Raw genomic sequence first — 23,742 nt, 5'->3', positions numbered from 1 at the left:
ATGCCATCCCTGTCAATTTATTTTTTTTAAAATTGTTTTTGAAAAATATTTCAAATTTAAATTTTTTTCATTTTTATGCCACGCCCTACCCCTACCTCCCTACCCGCCACCCAATTTTTTTTAAGGAAAAAAATATTTTTGGGAAATATTTCAAATTTAAAAGATTTTCATTTTTTACGCCACCCCTACCCTCCCTCCACCTAGTCCATCCGTGTCAATTTTTTTTTTATTATAAAAATGTTTTTGGAAATTTTTTCAAATTTAATTTTTTTCATTTGTCTCATTGGAATTGCACAAACATATCGTTCAATCAATAGCACTATTCAAGTCATCGGTATTGATCACAACTGATACTCAAATATGCAAGAGAACAACCACATTCACAAACACAAAAATAAAGGCGAATTTTAATTCTCATAGAAAACCAACTTTCACATTAAAACCATAAAACAACAGTGACAAACATAAGCATCCAAAACAAGATAGATACAACCCAAGGGGATAGGTATGAACCTCACCCTGCCAAACAAAACCTAGCATTGTCCTCAATGCAAAATAAAATAACTGTCTCAAAAGTAAAACAAAAAGAGAGTCAAGATCCCCCTGTCAGGCTAAGCTTGAGGTGAACGCTGCACATCTGGGGTTCTCTCAATCTGGGCATCAGTGCCCGGCTCATCACAAAAAATAACCTCTACTCCACTGGAGCCAATCATCGAGGTGTCTCGAAGAGAAGGCCGTCTACACCATCGCACCCTCTAGATCTACAAGATCATCATACATAGCCTCATCACGGGTCCCATGCTTATCCTCATCAGTATCAGGAGAGTCCGACTCAACATCATAATCAACTATAGCAGCATCTCCGATCGTATTAGCCGGAGGGATTTCAGAAATAATTGGCATCTCTGTACTTAGAACTTCGAGAAGATCCACAGTGCCTAACAACATAGACAGATCTGTGGATTTGAGCTCATCCACGTCACCCCTCAATCCAGCAACATCGGCTCTCAAAGCCGTAACATCAGCGAACTGGTGACCTCCCTGCTCACATGCCTCAAGTCGCACCGTGAGGGCGTCCAAGGCTAGGCCATGTGCGGTGATCAACTCCTAGTTCTCTTGCAACTCAGCTCGGATAGGAGCTAGGGCAACAACAATGGCCCGCTCAATCAGTCCGGGGACAGCTGCCTCGACCCATGAAGCACGTACATCAGCAGATTGTGCTAGATAGCCCATCTTGTAGAGCATCGCCTGTGTCAATATGGGGTGGGAGGTGGCAACAACAGCTGTAGTGGTAGTAGCAGACGAAGATGAAGCAATAATAGTAGTACTAGGGGTACCTGAAGGATCATCAGCCTGAGTGGGAAGATATGTATCTCCCTCTATCATATCTACATCGACAGCCGGGGATGTGTCCACTAGCACTGCTCTCCTCCGCTCAATCTCGTCCCTGGTGTACTTGGCCTCAATCCTCCAGATGTCAGTAGAGGAAGTGAGAGTCACTTCCACATCTGTCTTCGCCACGAAGGGCACTCGAGCACGCCGACACAACTCCATGAACAACACCGAGAAAGGGAGAGATGTATGGCTCTGCTTGGCCCTCAATTCCATCTTCTGCTCAAGGATCAACTCGAGATTCAATCTATCTCAGTCAATAATAGAACCCCGCAAAGCTGCCTTCAAATGCCGGAGTATGGACTCATTCTGGGAAGGCATCAGTGTGCTGCTAAATGAATTTGAACCAATACCACGCAGCCACATTCGAGTCCTTCTTCTCAATATGGACCCCTGACTCAATCCACTGCGGTGTAATGTCGGAAATCAAAGGGGCCAGCCACCACTTAAGGTCTTCTAGGGTCTTTTTCTGAATTTTATCCGCCAAGAAGTGTTTTATATTGACGGTGTACCCCAATACCTCATTAATGTACGAACTGCTGCACTTCACTCTCTTTCCTCAGACTACCACATAGTTAACAGGTGTAAACGAGCTGGCTTTCTTATTGCCCTTTGGGACCTGCTTCCCATACTCAGTGTAGAATTCCCCAACCCAAGAAGGTATGTATGAGCCTCGAGGCTGTGTGAATCACTCGAATTTGTGGAACCTAATGGTGTCCCACACATCTGGATATCTGCCCACTACCCCATCAGTGGACAACCTCTTCTCTTCCAAAATGGTGCGCAATCTGGCAGCTTCCAATCTATTCATCGAACGAGGTGGAGGTGCCTGTACCGGGGGCACTGATTGTGCCTGCTCAGTAGTCTGTGCTGGAGGTTGATGAGGTGTTGGAGTGACCGGAAGTTTGGCTGGATCATGTAGTGCTTTGGAGCGCAACTCAACTCGTCTTTGCTGAAGAGTTTGGTCATCCTCTGGCTCTGATGCAAATGCCGGCGATCTAGGCCCCAAATTGTCCTCACGATCCGATTCTGAAGTGGTGAGGTGGGTGTCGTTGATGCCCATGTAGTCGGAGCTGGAATTAGCCGGACTCGGCTTCGCAGGACCTTCCCTTTATCTGTGTCCTTCCCCAGTTAGAGGAAGTCTAGGTCGTGTTGATCGTGGATGGGCAACCTCCTCAGAAATAACCACTCCACGTTCTCTCTTTCGGGGTGGTTGGTTCCTCCCGGGGACTTTAGGTCTGGCCATATCTGCAAAACACCACATATCGAACAAATGTATTAGAAATAGGTCAGCGAATTATCATTTTTTAAAACTTTACGGAAAAATTCACCGACCATCTTGGTGAGTCATCGAGCTCACTCGGTGATCCCTAAAGGGCTCGCCGAAAGTTACAAAACCAAAATGAACTAAAATCAACACAAGTCGGCGAGGTCCAGGGTCAATCGGCAAGTCGCCGAACTTGATCGGCAAAATAAAGGGTAGCTCGCCGAATCTAACAAAATGAATTTTAATAAAATTGGGTTAACAATGGGTGATTAAAAAGGGCATTCAGCGAGCACATGCATATCGCCGAATGTTACATAGGCTAAAAGCTAAAATATCAGGGCGAAATGGCGAAATGACTAAGCTCGCCGAACAGCCTCTTGTGCCTGATTTCTACCCCGACTTCTAATTTTCAATACGCAGCCTACGAGAACAAAATTAAAGCCCTATTCTATGCAATTAACACCTAGTCCATATCACTACCAACCCCGGGGTACTCAGACTTCCCCCATTTTATAAAAAATTGACCAATCAACGTCTTTTGCCCTTAAGAATAATGTCACCCGCTCTATCATTGGGCAAAATCAGTTGATCGATACAATTCGGGTTATTCAGACTTCACCCACACTAGACTTAACATACTACAACCACACAACATAATTTTAAGCACTTTAAACACGAAATTTAAAATATAGGGGCTAAACACAAAATTTAACACGATAATACAGTAGCTCACAATTCAAAATTGACCAAATTCACAAGATCATGTAATAGATCTAACAATAATACGAGCATGCATAGCAAATGGCTAGAAATTTAATCAAGTTCGGGACACCAACCTCAAAATAGACAGACACGAAAAATTCATGCGAGCAAATATGAGGGCAAAAGAAAATTTCCACCAACCAATGATACCCACGCAAAAATATCAAGTAAAATATAATCTAAATTGTAAATGTAAGAGTGCAAGAGTCGAAAAAGGAAAAATAAAAGGGAATTTTGAATTTAAAACAATTTGAATCCTTTTTAACCCTTCAGTTTGCGCCCCTGTCGGTGGTATCCACTTATGTCGCCGACCCATTCAGTGATTCACCGAATGGTACTTTTGACCACCGTAGTTACCAGAACTCCAACCCTTTGGTTGGTCAAACAGGCGATCTATATCGGGCTTGCCAACCCTCTCGGCGATTTGCCGAATGGTACCTGAGTTTGCCCATTTGCCCCTTTTTCCCAAATTTTAAATTTTCAACCTGCACATCTAACAACCGTTATTCAAATAAGAAATATAAAAACTAAAACTTGGGTAGCCTCCCAAGAAGCTCCTTATTTAACGTCATGGCACGACGAAGACACGTTTTCAAGCTTCATTCTTTGGGTCAACCATGGTATCACTCGGTAAACCTCTTTTTGGGCTTGGATTTAAATTAGTTGAGATTTGACCCATCTGTGTTTCCTGCTTAATAGATATAGAATGTGAAGTAACTATTTGGTTTTGAGAAGAGACATCATCTTTCATTTCCTTTAGCACCTTGTCTGATCCTTGCACTTTGTTGAGAATGCGAGCAAACATATCTTCGGTGCAGAAATTATTAGGGTCAGCCATTGTCTCTTTTGGCTTTTGACGCTCAGGGGGTTGGTACACATCTTTCTTTATCGCCATCTCGCTCTCTTTAATTCGTACCACGATCACGCCATTCCCTATCTCGGTATCTCTAACCATCATCGCGATCCATGTTCCAACCTTGATTTCTTCCCGGCCTTGGATAGTTCGGACGAGAACCACCTGCCTGATTTGCCAAGAAATGTACTTTTTCATTGTACATGGCCTCAAAGTGTGCTTCATCAAGATTCAATCCACTAACTCCAACTGCATTCACAACCTTGGAACCACTTCCTATGACATGTTTCGTCAGTAGGTCCATTTGGGTCATCATCTTGGCTATGTTTTCATCTCGCTCTTAGTTCTTTTCCAATTGCTCATTTTCCATCCTGAAGTTCAAAGGAGACACTTGATCTTCCCTAGTATACCAAGCTCGATTAATTCCTCATTTCATTAAGAATAGTAGATGATATGTCAAATGGTTATTTCATGATTCCTCCTCGAATGAGCTGGTCTGCTACACCATTGTTGACTGAGTCGAGGTTTCAGTAGAAGTTTTGTACCAACACATTGTTCGGTAGTCCGTGAGTTGGACATTGGAGCAGCAACTTCTGAAACCTCAACCATATCTTATGAATAGGTTCACCATCCACTCGCTTAAAGTTCTGAATATTATCCCTCAACTTCACCATCTTCAAGGGAGGGAAAAACCTTACATAAAACACATCAGTGAGCTCCTCCCAAGAAGTAATTGATTCTCTTGGTAAATCGGTCAACCACTTCTTTGCCTCCCCCATTAGAGAGAAGGGAAACAAACGAAGTCGGACCGACTCATGAGTGATGTTCTTGAAATAAAATGGCCTACACACATCCACAAAGTTTCGTATGTGGTCATGAGGGTCTTCATGAGCAAAACCTCCAAAGAATTCCTTCATTTGCAACAGCTGCAACATAGTGCTGGTCACTTGAAATACTGCATTGCCCATAGTCGGAGGCAATCGAATAGCACCCGCACTTCCCAGTTGATCTTCATTGACATCGTGCGAATTACCGATGTCGTCATTGTTCCTAAGTTGGCTAGCATTGCTCCCGTTTACACTCATCTCTTCATATGTTTTAGAGCAGCCAACAAAGAACACAAATAAGTTGATTCAACTACAACAAAATCAGTTCACCACTAAACTTCAATAAAAAGAATTCTAAACACCATTTTCCGGTAGCGGTGCCATTTTTGATAATGCTCAATGATACGCTCAAATTACACCTCCCTAAATAAGTATAAGCGATCGTTATCAAGTAAAGAACCCAACTTGTAGGTTGGGGTTGACACCACAAGGAATATGGTTCAGACTTAAACTTAACTAATAATTATATCCGTTTAGTCAAATTATTTCCGAGGAAAGTAAATAAGGGGGATTTTTTAAGTATGTAACAGATTTGAACGCTTAAGTAACAAGTAAACAAAATTCAAACTTTGAGTTATCAATATGAGGAGGAAACTAGGGTATATGTGTTCCCCACAAGCTTTTAACGTAGTAATCCTAATAATAGTAATCCTTTCCTAGTGTTTAACATGAAAAGTTGGTAGGTTAGGTATCCCTAAGTGATTAGTCCTCCAAATAGGGAATTTCACCATGCAACTTGGTCAGTCTACGGGTGTGTGTTTTACTAACCCTGACCTTTACCCCAGATTAGTCGTCATATCAATGTAGTTTAGTTTTCACCCTCACTCCAATTGACATCAAACTATTAGATAACATCCACTAAATCTTTGTTGTTTAACCTTTTCTCATTCACTACCTCCTTGGTCCGGCAAGTAGGAACGAGACGAGTTCTAACGTTTGCAACCATTAAAAACACTTCTAAGCGAAATGATTAACAATACATGCATAAACACTATTCAAGAATCACTTAATTATTATTCATACTTTGTTAATTGGTCATGGTTCCCACAACCCTAGTTTTGAATTTAGCACTCATGCTTGAGAGTTCACAATTCATAATTAAGTTGAAAGAATTCATAAACTTACCGTTAGAATAGATGAACCTCGAAATCTTGAATTGAAATTCAAAGTGAAAAATTGTATGAAATGAAATTCGGAAATTTAATTGCTAAGAGTTTGCCAATTAATTCCCAAAGAACAAAAACTAGAAGTTTACAATAATGTCTAACCCCCAGAAACGAGGATTACAACTCCTATATATAGAAAACAAATCCTAACTTAAATAGGAAACAAAATAAGGAAATAAACTGCTCAGACACGGTTTCAATTGATGCCTCGACCTATAGACCGTGGGTCGACCTACGGTCCATAGGTCCCCTTCCGTGGTTCAACACTTGTAAAAAATAATCAGGTACTGGAACTTTCAAATCCCAGATCCTCAACGACGGATGTGTAGGATGACCCGTGGGTCGACCTATGGTCCGTCGCTGCCTTCGTGGTTCCACCCTTGGTCAGACTTCCCTGATCTTCCACCTATGCTTACCCACCTATGGTCAGTGATTTGCTCTATCGATGGCCACTTCTGCAATTTTCAGCTCGCACCTTCATCAACCTCATCCAAGCCTATTTCCTGTAAGAATTACACACAAAACATTATTTCTAATAACCAACTATCCCAATACCCACACAAACTTTAAGTGAAATGCATCAAAAATATCGTAAAGTCACGGTATATCAACACCCTCAACTTGAACTTGTTTTTTGTCCTCAAGCGACACACTAAAACTCTAAACGACACTTATGTAGAAGAAAACATACAAACTCCAGCAATCACATGGCTTTCTCAATCAATTCCCTCACATTAGTGCAAATCTTTTCATCTAGACTCAACAAGCTAACTCATGCGGATCAAAACATGACATAGATCGACCAATAGACGCCATAACATACACTTTTTACAATCACCAAGGTACCAACTCTCCAACCATGTAACTAGTGCCCTCACTTCAAAAGAAAATCATTTTTTCACACAATAGATATGAATTTCAAATTTAAGGATTCATTCAACACTCATACTCAGAAGTGACTTCAAGTACAGTTAGTTCCCTTATTTTCACTGCATAGATTCTCCAAACTAGTCATTTGGATCACTATAGGACTTTCTTAGCTTGTAACGTAGGCTCAGGGTCATGTAGTGTACATTTGGGTACTTTTTAGTGACTTTTCTGTCCTCCTTGACATTACATTGGATTTTTACCTCTTTTCTCAACCAATTCTTGACATCTTTTTATTTTCTGCTCTTTCCTTCGACTCTCTTCAACATCGATGTGACTTTTGACTTTATCGCTTTTATTTTTCACTTTCTTCTCTTTCTTTTACTTCATCTTTCTTTGTTTCTCTCAACACTTTTGTCATTCATCTTTTTGTTTCTTTTGACTTCAGTCACATCTTTTTTTTCTTTCTTTTCTTTTTCTTTCTTCTATACAAAACTCTTTTCATACCCTTTTTATTTCGGTTTCTTTTTTCATAGCCACCCTCAACTTATGTATTTTGCATGAGTTGAGGTGCACAATATCCGATGTCGGACCAGGCCCAAGATTAAGGTAACTTTTGAATTAGCCACCGTCAACTTAGGCTTTTGGCCTAAGTTAAGGTGCACATGTCAAAGGAAGGACCGGGGCCAAACAATATTTTAGGGAAGGGGAATTAGGTGTATTTAAAGAAGTGGTCTACATTAGGCTCAAACATTTGGATCAAAGGGAGCATTTATTTCATTTGGTTGAATCATTTTAGGCTTGAGTGGAGTTATTTGAACAAGGGCCTATGATCATCTCCCAACTTCTAGCCTAGATTATCTTTGCAGGACCAACGGGGTAAGTTCTAGATTGGCACATACTGTATGAACATTCAAACTTTTCGCACACACACTTGGCACATTGTTTCATTATCAGATTATTGAATTACCCCGTTCAAGTTTTAGCTTAAGTCATGCTATCATACCGGTTCCTTATCATGTCATATAAAAATCCAACACATTCAACTTATTCAGGTTATAGATCTAGCACATTTCAAATTTTTTGGATAGGTATCAATTTAATGCTCTTTATGTCTTCATGCTTTCATTTCAACTTACTTCTACACTTACAATCCTAAACATGTCGGTTCAACATAAAATTAAAACAGTCCCTTCGGGCAAAAGAACTGTAATACCCCGACCTTTCAAAACGTCTAAATTAACTCGTATCTTCGTGGAAAGACAAGGAGGGTGAGTAATAAATTAAAAATGATGTGGTATGTCATATTTTAAGTGTTCAAGGGTTGTATCTCAAGTTTTGAAGTTAAGTAAGTGGAAAAATAAAAGTTGGCGAAAGTTATCGTAAGTTTCGTTTTAAAGATTTCTCTAAAATTTGGGTCAAATGTCTTGGATGTTTTCTCCCAATATATAAAGAGTTAGAAGGCCTATTACCCATTAAATTGAAGGCCTACGAGTCTAGTTTTCAACGCACAAAACCCAATATCAAATTGACATTAGAGTAAAAAGTTATGAGGGTTTACTAGGGACTGTTGGTGCAGAATTCGGGTCGGGTCAAAAATATGGTATGTTGGCTTATATAACGTTTTAAGCCATGGAAACATTTCATTTCAGTACCAAACCAGAGATAAAGCTTAAGAGAAGGCTCCTATGGAGTTCTAGCATGCTGAAGGTTAGTTTTGACGATTTCTACCATTAAACATTGCCCCCGTGCCTAGAAACGTAATCCCTACACATGGCAATCATTTTCCCCTTCTATTAGCTACGTTTGGAGCTGGTTTTTGAATATATAAATTTGTAGTTTTTGGTGTTTCTTCAAGGTTTACACTTGGTTAACTAAGGTAATCATCTCGCGACCCTTTTATGGTTGTTTTTATGAATTTCTATGAACGTTTCGACAAGTTGGGGGCAATATGGCAAATCTGCCAATTTAAGATTAATTATGAACTGTTTATAGGTGCGTACCAGCTGTGTATATATAATGTTTGCGAAGCTTAGGACATATGGAACAACTTTTGTGAAGGAACTACGGTCTTTCGAACGTTAATTGGAAAGGTATGTTAAGGCTATTCCATACTTACGACATGCTTTCCTTTAAGCTTAGGAGCAATGTAATTGGGTTGTTATCCTTGTTACACTTGTAGCCATTATTGTTGATTGTTGGCTGCTTGAGTTGATATAATCCTCCCTTGTTGGGATTCTTAGTCAGTTAGTAGCGTCCCTATGTTGGACACGAATTAGAGGCTATTTGTATAGGTTGCTTATAACTAAATTGCTTGCTTTTAGCGACTGGATTGTTATTGTTGCCCCTGGGGCTATTGTGGTTAGCTGCAGGAATGTGATTTATGCCTAGAAGGGCTATGTTCTACCTATAAGGCTATATGAATGCCTAAAAGGGCTATAGGTTGCCTACAGGGCAATATTGACGCCTAAGAAGGCTATGTGCTTCCTACAGGGTCATGTTGTTACCTAAAAGGGCTATGAGTTGTCTATAAGCTATGTTGATGCCTAAGAGAGCTCTGTGCTGCCTACGGGGCTATATTAATGCCTAAGAGGGCTATGTGATTGCCTACCGGGCTAGGGGACTACCGATAGGGGGTATATAGGCTGATTGGCACCTTTCGGGCTTATGGGGGCCTGAGTAGGTGGTCTTGTGTGCTGTTTGTACCTGCCGAGCTTATGGGGGGATTGGGTTAGGTTTGTTGTTTTTATTATTTTTGATAAGTTTAGATTTAGGAGTAGGTCAGTACACTTATTTTATCCTTCGTTTATTTATCAGATTATTCCAGTATATCAGGATACCTCTTCTTAGTCTATTGCCTTTCATACTTTGTACATTATTTTGTACTGACGCCCTATTGCCTTGGGGGAGCTGCATTCATGCATGCAGGTCCTGACAGATGACCGAGTAGACCTCCTCAGCAGCAGATTGACTTTTATCCGATTGGCTAGCCCCTTTCCTCCGGAGCTGCCAAACTTGGGAGGTTTGTTACCTTTTGTTGTATATATCTTTATGGGTAGGCTGGGGCCCTGTCCCGCTAATCTTTACTCCTTTTAGAGGCTTGCAGACTGGTGTGTGGGGTGTATAGCTACGTTATGGCCATACTGGTCTATGTTGTTAGTTTGCTGAAGCTTGTGAGCTGTTTGATGTATTGTATTAATATATACCTGCTTTTAGTTTTGGTATAGATATCATGGTGGCCTCGACGGCCCAATCAGAACTTCTGTGCTAGTTGGCTATTTATTTATATGATCTCCTGGGAGTAGCTGTTTCTTTTATAGATCAGTTGATAGGGGCCTTGCCGGCCGATGGCTTAGTTTATAATCGAGATATACTTGTTTGTTTTCTTGATTGCGTGTGGCTGCCATGCGCTAGTAGCAAATGGTTCAGCAGGGTCGGCTCGGGCCTAAGTTTTGGCATTAGAAACTAGTTGCGCCCCTCGAGTTTGGGGCGTGACAAGAACATAGGCAGGAAAACCCCAAGGGAGGATTATGAGTTGGGTTACTCAGACTTCACCCTATCACCCACAATCCATTTATCCACCCCCAACAAAATAAGGTGCAATTTCCCTCAATGCACAAAATAAAAAGTAAAGTGTAGGGTGAAGCAAACCTGTGGTGCAAATGCACCGAAGACCCATCAAGAAACGGGTGGGTCCGATTTTCCAGAACCCATTGGATCAACACTAGGGACTCCATCTATAGCACCCTCACCAATAATAGGAACACCATCAGCAATGCTCCTCGAACCTGAAGGGCTAACATCAACCTCACGGGCCCACTGTTGCCTCTTCTCCTCATCAATGATCGACTCCCTCTGGGATGTCTCCAATTGCTAGTGCTCCTTCTTCCTCAATCTTCGAGCCTTCTCAGTGTCAGAAGTATGATCAGAGCGATGGCTCTTCCCAAAAGCACGGAAGGGTCGGGTGGTGGCATAGAGTCACCAAAAAGGGCAGTCAATACCATATCGTCCACCTTATCCACCGGTGCGTTCTCCGGGACAGTCTCAATAGGGGCTAGGAGGGAATCAACATTAGCACGGAGGCTAGCCAACTCAGTTTGGAAAGTGGTGATATTAATAGCAGGGGCATGCCTCTCCAACACGCGCAACTCAAATGCATCTAAGTTCTTATGAATGACCTGAATCTTCCGATCTACTATTTGCTTTATCCTAGCCTTAGACTCCTCAATAGCGCGCTGCATCCACGACCTCATATGCTACAACAAGGTACCCATCTGGGTCTCCAACTTCTGGACTCTGGCTAGAGGAACGACAGTGGGCCCTGAAGAATGAGTGGCTTGGGATGAGCTCGGGGCCTGACTAGTGGCTGTAGAGGGTGGAGCCTAGGCATCTGTTGTAGGGGTTGGCATAGTAGTGTCATCAGTCTGGATCTCCTCCACATCAGCAACAAGGTCAGCACGCAAGGGCGGTACATCAACCTATGGCTCCCTCCGTGGTGCAGCAATATTAGCATCATCTCGAATGAGGCCGATGTCCACCTTCTTGGTCGCCTCGAGCAATCCGTCATAATACCAAATAGGCACTGAAGCATCCCTGTAGAGATGGAATATTAGACACGGGAAGGGCAGAGTGGTGGTGGTCCGGAAGGCCCTCTCGTAGATCTAGGCAGTAAAGATGCAGGAAAAATCAAGCTCCAAACCTGCCATAATAGCAGCAATCATCACGGCCCAGTCCCAAGTGACAACATTGTCCGCCTGAGTAGAGGACAGTCTAGTACAAACCACAAGCTAGAAGAACTTCACTGTGAAGCTCAGAGTTTCCTTTCTGATAGGTAATGTCATGTTCCTCACCTATTCGGTGCCCTCGCCCTCCTCAGCTATGTGCCAGGCCATCCACCTCAAAAGCGTCTCCCTCTGCTCGACATCCCTTTGAAATGCCTCACTATGTACGATCCCTATGATGTAGTCATACTCTGCTATACTAATTGACAGAGTATGGCTGGGCCGTAAATAAAATGATGAATGGTGGCCTTTGAGATGTCAACCGGGAAATTCCGCACCAATATGGACTGAAGTGATGATTGGGCCAGTGGCTTAGCCCTCTTGGATATGGAATTGCGGACTGTGGTTGCATAGGAAACATAAAACTCCCGAGTCATCTCCTCACTGTAGTTCCCTAGGCCTCGGGTACGGTGTGAAGGCTGCTTGTAAAAACCTGTGCTCCTCAGTCACGGTCCCGTCCATCTTCCGGTGTTCATTGAGCATGGTGCCATTTTCATATAATTGGTATTGGCCTTCCATGCACCATCTGTTCCCCTTAGCAACATTAGGGGCATACTCAGATTTGGGAGGTACCGGGATGTCTCCTGGGCTATCTGCATTAGATGAAGAACCGGGATTGCTGCTAGTCTCACAGCCGGACTGCGACTCTCCTAAATGTGTGGCCCCCTCCTCAGACTGGGCGACAGTGACTCGACCTCGTCACTCGTAGAAATAACCTGCTGGGATCGCCTAGTAGTGTGGGGGGCAGTGGGGGAGACCCTTGTGGTAGGTGGGATATACTCTATATCGTTGTCCTCATCAAGCAGGCGTCGGAAAGCAGCGATGGACTTGGATTTGCCCTTTTTGGCGTACACTGATGCTTGTTTAGGAGCCATGGTACCTATTGAAACTTAGTTAGTACCAATACAAGGCAATAAGACTCGTGGAATAATTTTAAAACAAGATTTAGATCCAGACAAAAACTCAAAAAAATCCAGGCAGTAGCTAAACTTGTGACCCACGGTGGGTACCTACGGTCCGTCGATGGAATGACTGCCTATGGGTCACCTCCGTAGGTCAAGTGGTGAATTTGTTGAGTTCTAGTACTCGAACCACGGATGTGCAGAATGGTCTATCGATTAAAGGACGGGCGCCGTAGTCCACACCGTGGTTCCTAACTTCACCCAATGTTTGTGTGCTATTGTTCCACGGACCCCACCTACGGTCCATGGGTTGGGTTCGTAGATCAGTTCTGTGCCAGGCATAACACTTCAACTCACAGTCAATGCAAAATTTCAACAAAACATCAAATTAAGCCTAAACATGCATTTCAACATATTTTATCGGCAGTTTATCAACCTTAGGGTTGTGATCATGCAATTTTCCACATTCAACACATAAACATTTAACAACCCTAAGTCAAAACTTCCAATTAGACCGATTAACCTATTTATTCGATTTATATTAATTACACACTCACTTACCGTCATTCCAAGGGTGTTTCTAAACTAAAACTCAACATTTTAACAAGTAATTTAACAACCCAAGGTTAAGTTCATCGTTGTGACTTCAATTAAAACAATGAATTATTCAAAGTTTGAGAGAAATCGGTTTACCTTACAAGTAATCAAACATTGGTGAGTATGTAATCGAGTGCACAAGCTCCAACGTGGACACCGAACCCAGACCTTGCAAGCTTTTGGAGAGAAAATGGAGATGATGGAATGATTTGGGAGAGAAAATGGAAGATATGGGATTGGGAATTTGAATGGAATCAGTTGGGATTGATTTGGGGTGTATATTTATAGATTAATGGGGTAATTGGACGGTTACAAATGGTTTGGGGGGGGGGGGAAATAGAAGTGGGAAATGGTTTAAAAAATGAAGGATTATATTAATTGGGATCTAGGTCGGGTCAGGCAGAAACCCTAACTTGGACCCCTGAGACCCCGTCAACGGTCCGTGAGTCAACCTAGGGTCCATTGATCGGGTCCGTAGGTTACTCTGACACTTAGTAAAAATTATAAGACTTACCTGGGATCTACGGACGCCATCTACAGTCTGTGGATTGACCAATGGACCGTTGATGGGGCCCGTAGACCACTACACAACTATTTTCTACAGATATTGCATTTTTGTCCCTGCACACATAGAAACCATTATGACTTTCTTTTTACATTTTTTGGACACTTTTTTAGACACGGACCCTATTCTATATCTAGCCAACACTAAACAGAAAATAAACACCTATCTTAAGAGATACAAAATCAAAAAGAAAAAAGAAAACTCATATATCGAAAAGAAACTCCTATAGTTGGCTAGATTGTACATCTTGGGTAGCCTCCCAAGCAACACTTGATTTAATGTTGCGGCACAACGCAGACACCTTGATTACTCAGACTTCATCAAGATAATTTGCTTCTATCACTTCTTGTACACTCTAAGATTTCCCCAAGTAGACTTTTATCCTTTGTCCGTTTAGTTGGCTAGATTGTACATCTTGGGTAGCCTCCCAAGCAACACTTGATTTAATGTTGCGGCACAACGCAGACACCTTGATTACTCAGACTTCATCAAGATAATTTGCTTCTATCACTTCTTGTACACTCTAAGATTTCCCCAAGTAGACTTTTATCCTTTGTCCGTTTACCTTGAACCTCGTCCCTTCCTTGTTCTCGAGCTCAACAGCTCCATATGGAAATACTTGAGTTACTCTAAATGGCCTAGTCCACTTGGACTTGAGCTTGCCAGGAAACAAGCGCAACCTTGAGTTGAATAAGAGAACCAGATCACCGACAACAAATTCATGCTTTTCAATCTTTTGATCATGGTACTTCTTCATCTTCTCCTTGTACGAGGCTGAACTTTCATATGCTTTTAGGCGAAAATCATCAAGCTCATTCATGTCATTCAGACTTTGACTCGATGCGGCGCCCCAATCCAAATTCAACTTATGTAGCGCCCACATTGCTTTATGCTCTAGCTTTACATGCAAATGGCATGACTTCCCATATACAAGTTGGTAGGGGGCATACCTATGGGAGTCTTGAATGCGGTGCGATAGGCACATAGAGCATCATCAAGACTTCTTGACCAATCAGTTCTGTTGGCGTTCACAGTCTTTGTAAGGATATGCTTTATCTCTCTATTTGACACCTCAACTTGCCAGTAGACTGCGGATGATACAGAGTGGCTACATTATGATGAACACCATATTTCTCTAGGAACGCCTTGAACAACTTGTTACAAAAGTGAGAACCTCCATCGCTGATAATTGCCCTAGGTGTACCAAATCTGGAGAAGATACTCTTTTTTAGGAATGCAGTGACACTCTTTCCCTCATTATTTGAAAACGCTATTGCTTCCACCCATTTCGATACATAGTCAACTGCAACAAGAATATACTTCATCCTATGCGAACTCACAAACGGACCCATAAAATCAAGACCCCAGACATCGAATAACTCAATCACCAATATCGGGTTCATAGTAGCTCTTGCTTCTTTAAAATTCCTCCTTCTCGTTGACAACGATCATAAGACTTGGCAAAATCGAGCATCTTGGTGGATGGTAGGCCAATAATACTCACACTGCAAGATTTAATGAGCAGTCCGAATCCAGTATGGTGCCCACCAACAGGCGATGAATGACACACCTCGAGTATACTCATTATCTCTACCTCAGGCACACAACGACGAATAATCCCATCAGCACAAATACGGAACAAGTAAGGCCCATCCCAAAAGAATTTCTTCACATCAAACATGCATTATTTTTCTTTGGTGGAATGACAAATCCAACGGAACCAAATCACTTGCCAAGTAATTAGAAAAATTTGTGAACCAAGGGATAAGATCATAAGAAGTAGCCAATACTTGTTCATCAGGGAAGGCATCATTAATCTCAACTCCATCCTCAAACTTGATCATTGCTTCCTCTTCTAATCTGGAAAAATGATCAACAACCTGGTTTTCTGTCCCCTTTATATTTTTTACCTCAAACTAGAACTCCTGCAACAAAAGCACCCATCTAATCAACCTTGGTTTTGCATCCTTTTTAACCATGAGATACCTCAATGCAGAATGACCAGTATGCACTATGACCTTAGAACCAAGCAAGTAGGACCTAAATTTCTCGAATGCGAAAACCACAACAAGGAGTTCCTGTTCAGTCACACTATAGTTCTTTTGATCCACATTTATAGCTTTGTTGGCATAGTAAATCAGATGAAGAATCTTCTCTCTCCTCTGTCCTAATACTACCCTAAGCGCCACCCAACTCACATCACATATAACTTCAAACAGTTGTCTCCAATACGGTGAAATAATGATAGGTGCGGAAGTTAACTTGGCTTTCAACTCTCCAAACTCTCTCAGACAAGCATCATCAAAATCAAACTTACACTCCTTTTTGAGTAGTTTGCATAATAGGTGTGCAATTTTTGAGAAATATTTTACGAACCTCCGGTAGAAACCTACATGCCCAAGAAAACTCCGAACACCTTTGACAGAGATGGGTGGTGGAAGCTTTTCTATTACCTCAACTTTGGCTTGATCGACCTCAATACCTTTCTGCGAAATTCGATGACCCAGAACTATACCCTCTTTCACCATGAAGTGACACTTTTCCGAATTGAGTACAAGATTGCACTCATCACATCATTTCAGTACCTCAGTCAGATGCATCAAAAAACCATCAAATGAGTCACCTACCACAGAGAAATCATCCATATATACCTCAATTGTGTCCTCCACCATATCTGAAAATATGGACATCATACAAAGCTGGAAGGTCACTGGAGCATTACATAACCCAAATGACATCATTTTGAAGACGAAAGTCCCATACGGACAAGTGAAAGTGGTGTTCTCTTGGTATTCCGGTGCTATAGAGATTTGATTGTAGCCCGAATACCCATCTAGAAAACAATACCAACCCTTACCAGCGAGACGATCCAACATCTGATCCATGAGCGACATAGTAAAGTGGTCTTTCTCTATCCATGCCTTTAGCTTGCGGTAGTCCATACGCACTCTCCAACCAGTCACCTGCCTCATTGGAAAAAGCTCATTTATAGCATTTGGACCATAGTGATTCCCCCTTTCTTGACCACACACTGAACAAGATAAACCCAACTACTATCAATAATGGGATATATGACTCCAACATCCAACCACTTAATGATCTCCTTTTTCACAACCTCTTGCATAGGGGAATTCAGTCTATTTTGGTGCTTAATACTTGGCTTACTTCATGAGTTGGATTCTGTGAGAATAAATGCCTGGTGGAATCCTAATAATGTCCGCAATAGTCCATCCAATAGCCCTCTTGAACCTCTTCAAAACCGAAACCAAAGCCTCAACTTGCTCCTCGCTCAAATCAGCAGCAATGATTATCGGTAAAGTACTATCTTTCCCCAAGAATACATACCTCAAGTGGGATTGTAGAGCCTTTAGTTCTAGTTTTGGAGGCTCTTTCACAAACGGTTTTGCAGGTGGAGAGTCGCGATTCTTCATATCTAACTCTAATCTTTTTGGTTTGGAATGGAATTCGAACCTATCAAGTGCGGCAACTAATTCATCATAGTCTTCAATACCATCACCATTAAAATTCATCATTACCGCTGCCAGTGCATCATCACCCAACCTCTCTTCAATAGACACTTCAGAACCTCGCTCCACAATATGATTCACCACCGATACCGACATAAGATCACTGTCCTGCTTCATAGACTTACAGCTATTAAAAGTAACCTCCTCATTAATCAGTCAGAACTTTATCTGCCCTCTCTCCATATCGACTAAGACACACCTAGTAGCAAGGAATGTTCTCCCTAAGATGATGGGAACCTCAAAATCACCCTCACAATCAAGTATCACAAAATTCACCGAAAAAATGAATGACTCCACTTTCACATGGACATTTTGGAGAACACCAATGGGTTCTTCACAGTTCTATCGGCTATGAGTAGACGCATCACAATCGGTTTCGGATCCTCTAAACCCAACTTCTTGTAGATAGACAATGGCATCAAATTAATGTTGGCACCTAAGTCGCACAAAGCTTTCGCAAAGTGTAACATCCAATGGTACAAGGAATAGTAAATGCTCCAGGTTCCTCATTCTTTTGCACAAGTGACCTACTAGCAATGGCACTACAATGGTGCAACCTCTCATCATTCTCAAAACTAACAGCCCTCTTTTTGGTCACCAAGTTCTTCATGAATTTAGCATACCTAGACATTTGTTCCAAAGCTTCTATCAACGAGACATTTATGGACAATTGCTTTAACAAAGCTCTAAACCTGTAGTATTTTCCTTCTTCAGTCTTTTTCACCAATCTCTGCGGGAATGGAGGTGGAGGTCTAGGTATGGGAACAACTTTTTTGGGGGTATCGCAGCTTCCTTTTCAGTATCATCTTTTGGAGTTTCAGTAACCTCAATCTCATCCTCATCCTTCTCTATCGCTTCTTCAACCTCAAACGACATGGGGGTCAGTGGTCTGCTTTCCTCCACGAGTAGTGACTGCCATACAATGCCCATCATTTTTTGGATTTTGGATGGTGTTGCTAAGAAGTGTGACAGGTTGATGTGGGTTCACAATGGTGGAAAAATGACTAAAATTTTGCTCAAGTTGCTTGATTGACACTGCATGGACATAAACTTTTTGACCGATTCCAGACAAGTCATTTCGCATCTCTTTCACATTCTTATCAGTTGCATCAAACCTCTTCATCATCTTTTGCATTATATCCTCAATGCGTGACATACGATTACCACCCTCTCTATTACCAGGAGGAACATATGTCCCAACCTTATCATTCATGTTGCCATAATTGTTCCGGTTGTAATTGTTGTCGTGATTGTAGTTCCCATCTCGGACATATTTACCCTCACGGTTGTAGCTTCCATAGTTCCAACCTTGGTTTCCTTGACCTTGGTGCCAATTATCCGAGTTGGAACCTTGGGAGTTGGCTCAGAAACCCCCCCGTTTGAGCATTCATGAAATTCGCATCCTCCTCATAGTAACACTCTTCAATTGGCGGTGGTGGAGATCTAGTAAGATAATTCACAACATTCACTTTTTCAGCTCTACCACTCACTTGTTTTAGTACCAAACCCAATTCTGTTCTCATCTAAGCCATCTCTTCTTGAATATCATCATTAGCGTAGTTGGGCGCAGTTTGGATAGCGAATGTTCTCCATACATTGTTGTTTTGGGAAATCCTCTCAAGCTTTTCGATGATCTCCTCAAAAGTGCATTCACAATATGATCCTCCAGCAATTGTGTCTAACACAACTCTTCCATTGTCATGACGTCCTCTATAAAAATACTCCTTCAAAGACTCACCATCTATGCGGTGATTCAGAACACTTCTAATGAACCCAGTGAACCTATCCCAAGAACTGTTTATCGACTCTCCTGGTAATGCCGTGAAGTTGTTCAGTTTATCCTTATGATTTAACTTCTTGGACACCGAAAAGTATCTTCCTGTGAACACCTTATGCATTTAGTCCTATTTGTAGATTGAATTGTATAGTAACTCAGAAAACCACAGTAGCATCACTGGTCAATGATAGTGGGAAGACCCTCAGACCTATGACATCCATATCTAACTCTGGTCATCCTACACAACTCTTAATGACACTCAACAGTTTAGCCATGTGAGCATATAGATCTTCTGAAGCCAACCCAAAAAAAAACCCTCTCGCTGTAAGCATCTGAATAAGACTGCGGGTCACCACAAATGTATGCCCTGGAGGCAAATGAGGAAGAACAATCGGCCCATCTGATCCAACCGCATCATAATCAGCCCTTTAGTGCTTACAAAACCTTAGTGCTGGTGGGTTTTGAACCCTTTCTGCATTACTAATTAGATTACCACCATGAACCTGAGCGGGCACATTAACAACCCCTGCAGGCTGCAATTCTACTCAATCTCCTAAACCCTCTCCGATTAGATTGTTGTGTACCCCTTAATTATTCATTTTCCTCAAAGTTTTACTTAACTCTGGATCATAGGGGGTCAATGGTATGCCTCGACTCCGTGTACTTGCTATACACTAGAGTAGAAACCTGTAGAAAACAAAAACAAAACAAAAACATAAAATTAGGAAATTCTTGACTAAAGTTCAATAATGTAGTTAAACTTAATCTAAAAGCCAAATTCCTCAACAGCGGCGCCAAAATTTGGTACGTGATGAGGTCGAGATTTCGGCTCATTTAGGGATTTGTTTTGATAGTATAAGTGTCCTCAAATGCCTATTTTATGCTCTAAACTGATGTTAAAGTGTTGATTTGCAGCTATGAAGACTAAAAAGCAAGGCAAGGACACGACCGGACAAAAATGAACTAAAAAGCTGATGAAGTGACTAAAAAGTAATCCTGGCGAACACGAAGACCACTCGGTGCACCGCCGAATGGGTCTTTAGCTCACCCAAAGTTCCAGCATGCCAACCCTGGGGAAGAACCAAGTTGGTGATAGAAATGGGCAGTCGACGAATCACCGATCGATTTCGCTACAACAAATTGGATCGCCCTATGTTACAGGACCTAAGATGCTGACGGCCAATGCAAAATGGTGATGGAAGAGGACAATCGTCGGATCGTCGATCGGTTCGATGAGTCGTGACTTAATCCGCCGAGTGGAGTTTTAGTCCAAAATATAGGCAACTATAAATTGGAATTTTAAAGAAGAGTTCAGGAGTTTCCAAACATTATTGATTCCCAAGTTTTAGAATTAAAGTTTTCTCTAAGTTTTTGAGTTCTAATTGTAGAATTTTGAGGATTTTGAAAGTGGGTCTTTGAATTTAATCCTTGGAAAGCATTGTAAAGTCTTGGAGACTCTTACCCAGCTGATGGCAAATCGAGTTGGTAATTGCTTTTACCTTTTTATGATGTTTAGCTAAAACCCCAATTCTTGGGGTATGATCATGTGATTATGGGTTGAATTAACTTATGGGTATTGTTATTTACTGATTTTAATGCTTAATTGAAGTGGGTTTAATTGATAGCTGTGTTTTAATCTAAGAATTGTAGTTGCAAATGCAATTCAAACTTAGAATTCTAGGCTTGCTTGAAAAAAAGGTTTTAGAATCAAAGCTTTTCAATTGATGATTGTAGTTATCGGGGTTGATATGGGTTTAGCTCGAAATAGTAAATCCTAATCTCGATTCTACCTATCTAGCTCGAGAGAGTAGATGAATTAAGATGTGGGTTGTTCTTATTTGCTAAGCTTCTTGATGTTCTAAAGAAATCACTTGAATCGTGATAGTTGTTCGAGAGAAAACTATCTCACTTATTGCCTAGCCTACCCCCTGATATTTAGCTATTTATTAGTAATTTTAATTACCCATACAATGAAATTTGCCTATAATCGATTACGTCCTGAGAATTCCTCTCTATATTGTTATTTCCCCTATTTTGCTTATTCTGTAGCTGATAGTTAACTGTCCAAACCCCTTATCTGACATTCCTTGTCACCCTTTTAGATTTATTTGTATGCTCTCGAAAATTTATATTCCTATAACCGTTTAGACCACATTTGTACTTCATAACTGAATTTTAGACACGTACCACTCCCTATGGGTTCGACCCCAACTCTTCGTTGGGTTTTATACTGACTAACGATCGTTTATACCTAGAATTGGATGAGGTGTATTTGAGACATTTTTTCATCAAAATGGCGCCGCTGCCAGGGAGTGGTGTTGTTTAGAATTCTATTATTGAAGTTGAATTGTGTTCTTTTTGTGTTATAGTTTAATCGACTTACTTTGGTCTGTGTTTGTGTTTTTTTATTTGAGTAGAGGAAAATTTAAGTGTAAACGAGAGTAATGGTAGCCAAGTCGGACACCAAGAAGATATTGGAAATCTGAATGATGTAAATGACCCTATTCAATTGGGTGGGGTTGGTGCAATACATCTACCTCCGGCTGAAGGGAATGTTGTTTTCCACATCATTAGCACAATTCTTCAGTTCCTACAATTAAAAGGATTATATAGAGGGTTGGCTCACGAAGACCCCCATGAGCATATTCAGAACTTCATAGATGTTTGTGGTCCGTTCTCATTCAAGAACATATCACAAGAATAAGTCAGTCTCAGGTTGTTTCCATTCTCCTTGATGGGTGAAACTAATAAATGGTTATTGAGTTACCAATGGACTCCATCACCTCTTGGGATGAGCTAACCACAACGTTCCCTGTGAGATTGTTTCCTCCATCGAAAATGATGACGCTCAGATATAGCATCCAAGGTTTCAAAATCTTGGAAGGTGAACCAATCCACGAGACGTGGATGAGATTTAAGAAGTTGGTGCTTCAATGTCCAACTCATGGACTTCCAAATGACGTGCTGTTTCAATACTACTATTGGAGTCTTGATTCGGTGAACAAAGGAGTTGTTGCTCAACTTGTTTTCGGGGATATAATGCAACAACCCTATGAAATAGTGTCTCAACTCCTTGATTGCATGACCAAGATCAATAGAGCATGGTACATTCGTGAGGACCAAGTTTCTTCTCTCACGTTTAGGATGACTAAAGAGCAGATCGAAAAATATCAAGAGAGAGACCAAAACATGGCCAAAATGATGACCCAGTTGTATATCTTGGAGAAAAAATGTGATGGGTAGTGGTGCAAAGAGTGTTAATGTTGTGGGTGTTGGTGGAGTCAACCCCGATGAAGCACATTTTCAAGCGCTCTACAATGAGGAAGTGAACTTCCTTGTAAATCAAGGAGGATAAGGATTTCGTCCAAAATACCAAAGGCCGGGTGGAAATCAAGGTTGGAATAGAGATGAGGGATGGAGAGACCGTGATAGAGATTGGCATGATCAAAATTCTACTAGGAAGGAGAGAGAGGGTGACAAGGACATGTACGTCCCACCCCATGAGCGTCAAAAGCCCAAGGAATCAGAAAGTGTCCGTACAGAAGATATGCTCTTATGCATTCTCAACAAAGTTGAAGGGTCGGACAAAGTATTAAAAGAAATGAAGGAGGACGTCTCAACTCTCAATCAGACGGTGACTTCTCACTCAGTATCTATCAAGCAGCTAGAAACACAAATGGGTCAAATCTCGACCCATCTCAATCCAAGACCAAAATGAGGGTTGCCTAGTGATAGAATGGCAAACCCCAAAAATGAAGCTTAAATTGGTATTTCCATCGTGCCACGATGTTAAATAAGGCACTTCTTGGGAGGCAACCCAAGTATTTGATGTTTTCAAAGTTTGTTTGTGAATAACAGGTGTTGATTTTGCAGGTTGAAAAGTGAATAGTGTTGGAAAATGGTTAATTTGGCCAGTAAAAGTCCAGACGGCGAACCGCCGAAGAGGTTGGCGAGTCCCGACTTGGACCACCGTTGGAACCACCTAGATTGAAGGGGAACTCTGTAAAACTTGGTGAGCTAAAAACTTTGTCGGCGAATCACCGAATAGGTCGGTGAGCCCAACTTTGTCCTTTGATTGAACCTCCAAATTGCTTGGGAGTCCTGTAAAACTCAGCGGGTGATGTGCCGCAAAATCTTGGCACATTTGATGCTTGAAAACTAAGGATTAGTACTAGAATCGGGTGTAATTATGTGGATATGATATGTTTGGTAGTGTTTGTACAAGTGAAACAGGTGGACATGAAAAAAGATAGAAAAGAAGAAAATTAGTGAAAGTGAATTGAAGAAAGTACAGCCCACGGACGGCCTCACGGACCGTGGTCTTCACTACGAATCGTGAAGGACTTTCCAAGTGATCAGGTGTGGAGAAGGCAAATTTTGGCAACATTCAAGTAAAGAC

The sequence above is a fragment of the Solanum tuberosum genome, unplaced genomic scaffold (assembly GCF_000226075.1).
Source record: "Solanum tuberosum cultivar DM 1-3 516 R44 unplaced genomic scaffold, SolTub_3.0 scf00003, whole genome shotgun sequence".
Classification (NCBI taxonomy): domain Eukaryota; kingdom Viridiplantae; phylum Streptophyta; class Magnoliopsida; order Solanales; family Solanaceae; genus Solanum; species Solanum tuberosum.
Note: the sequence above shows the minus strand (reverse complement) of the source record.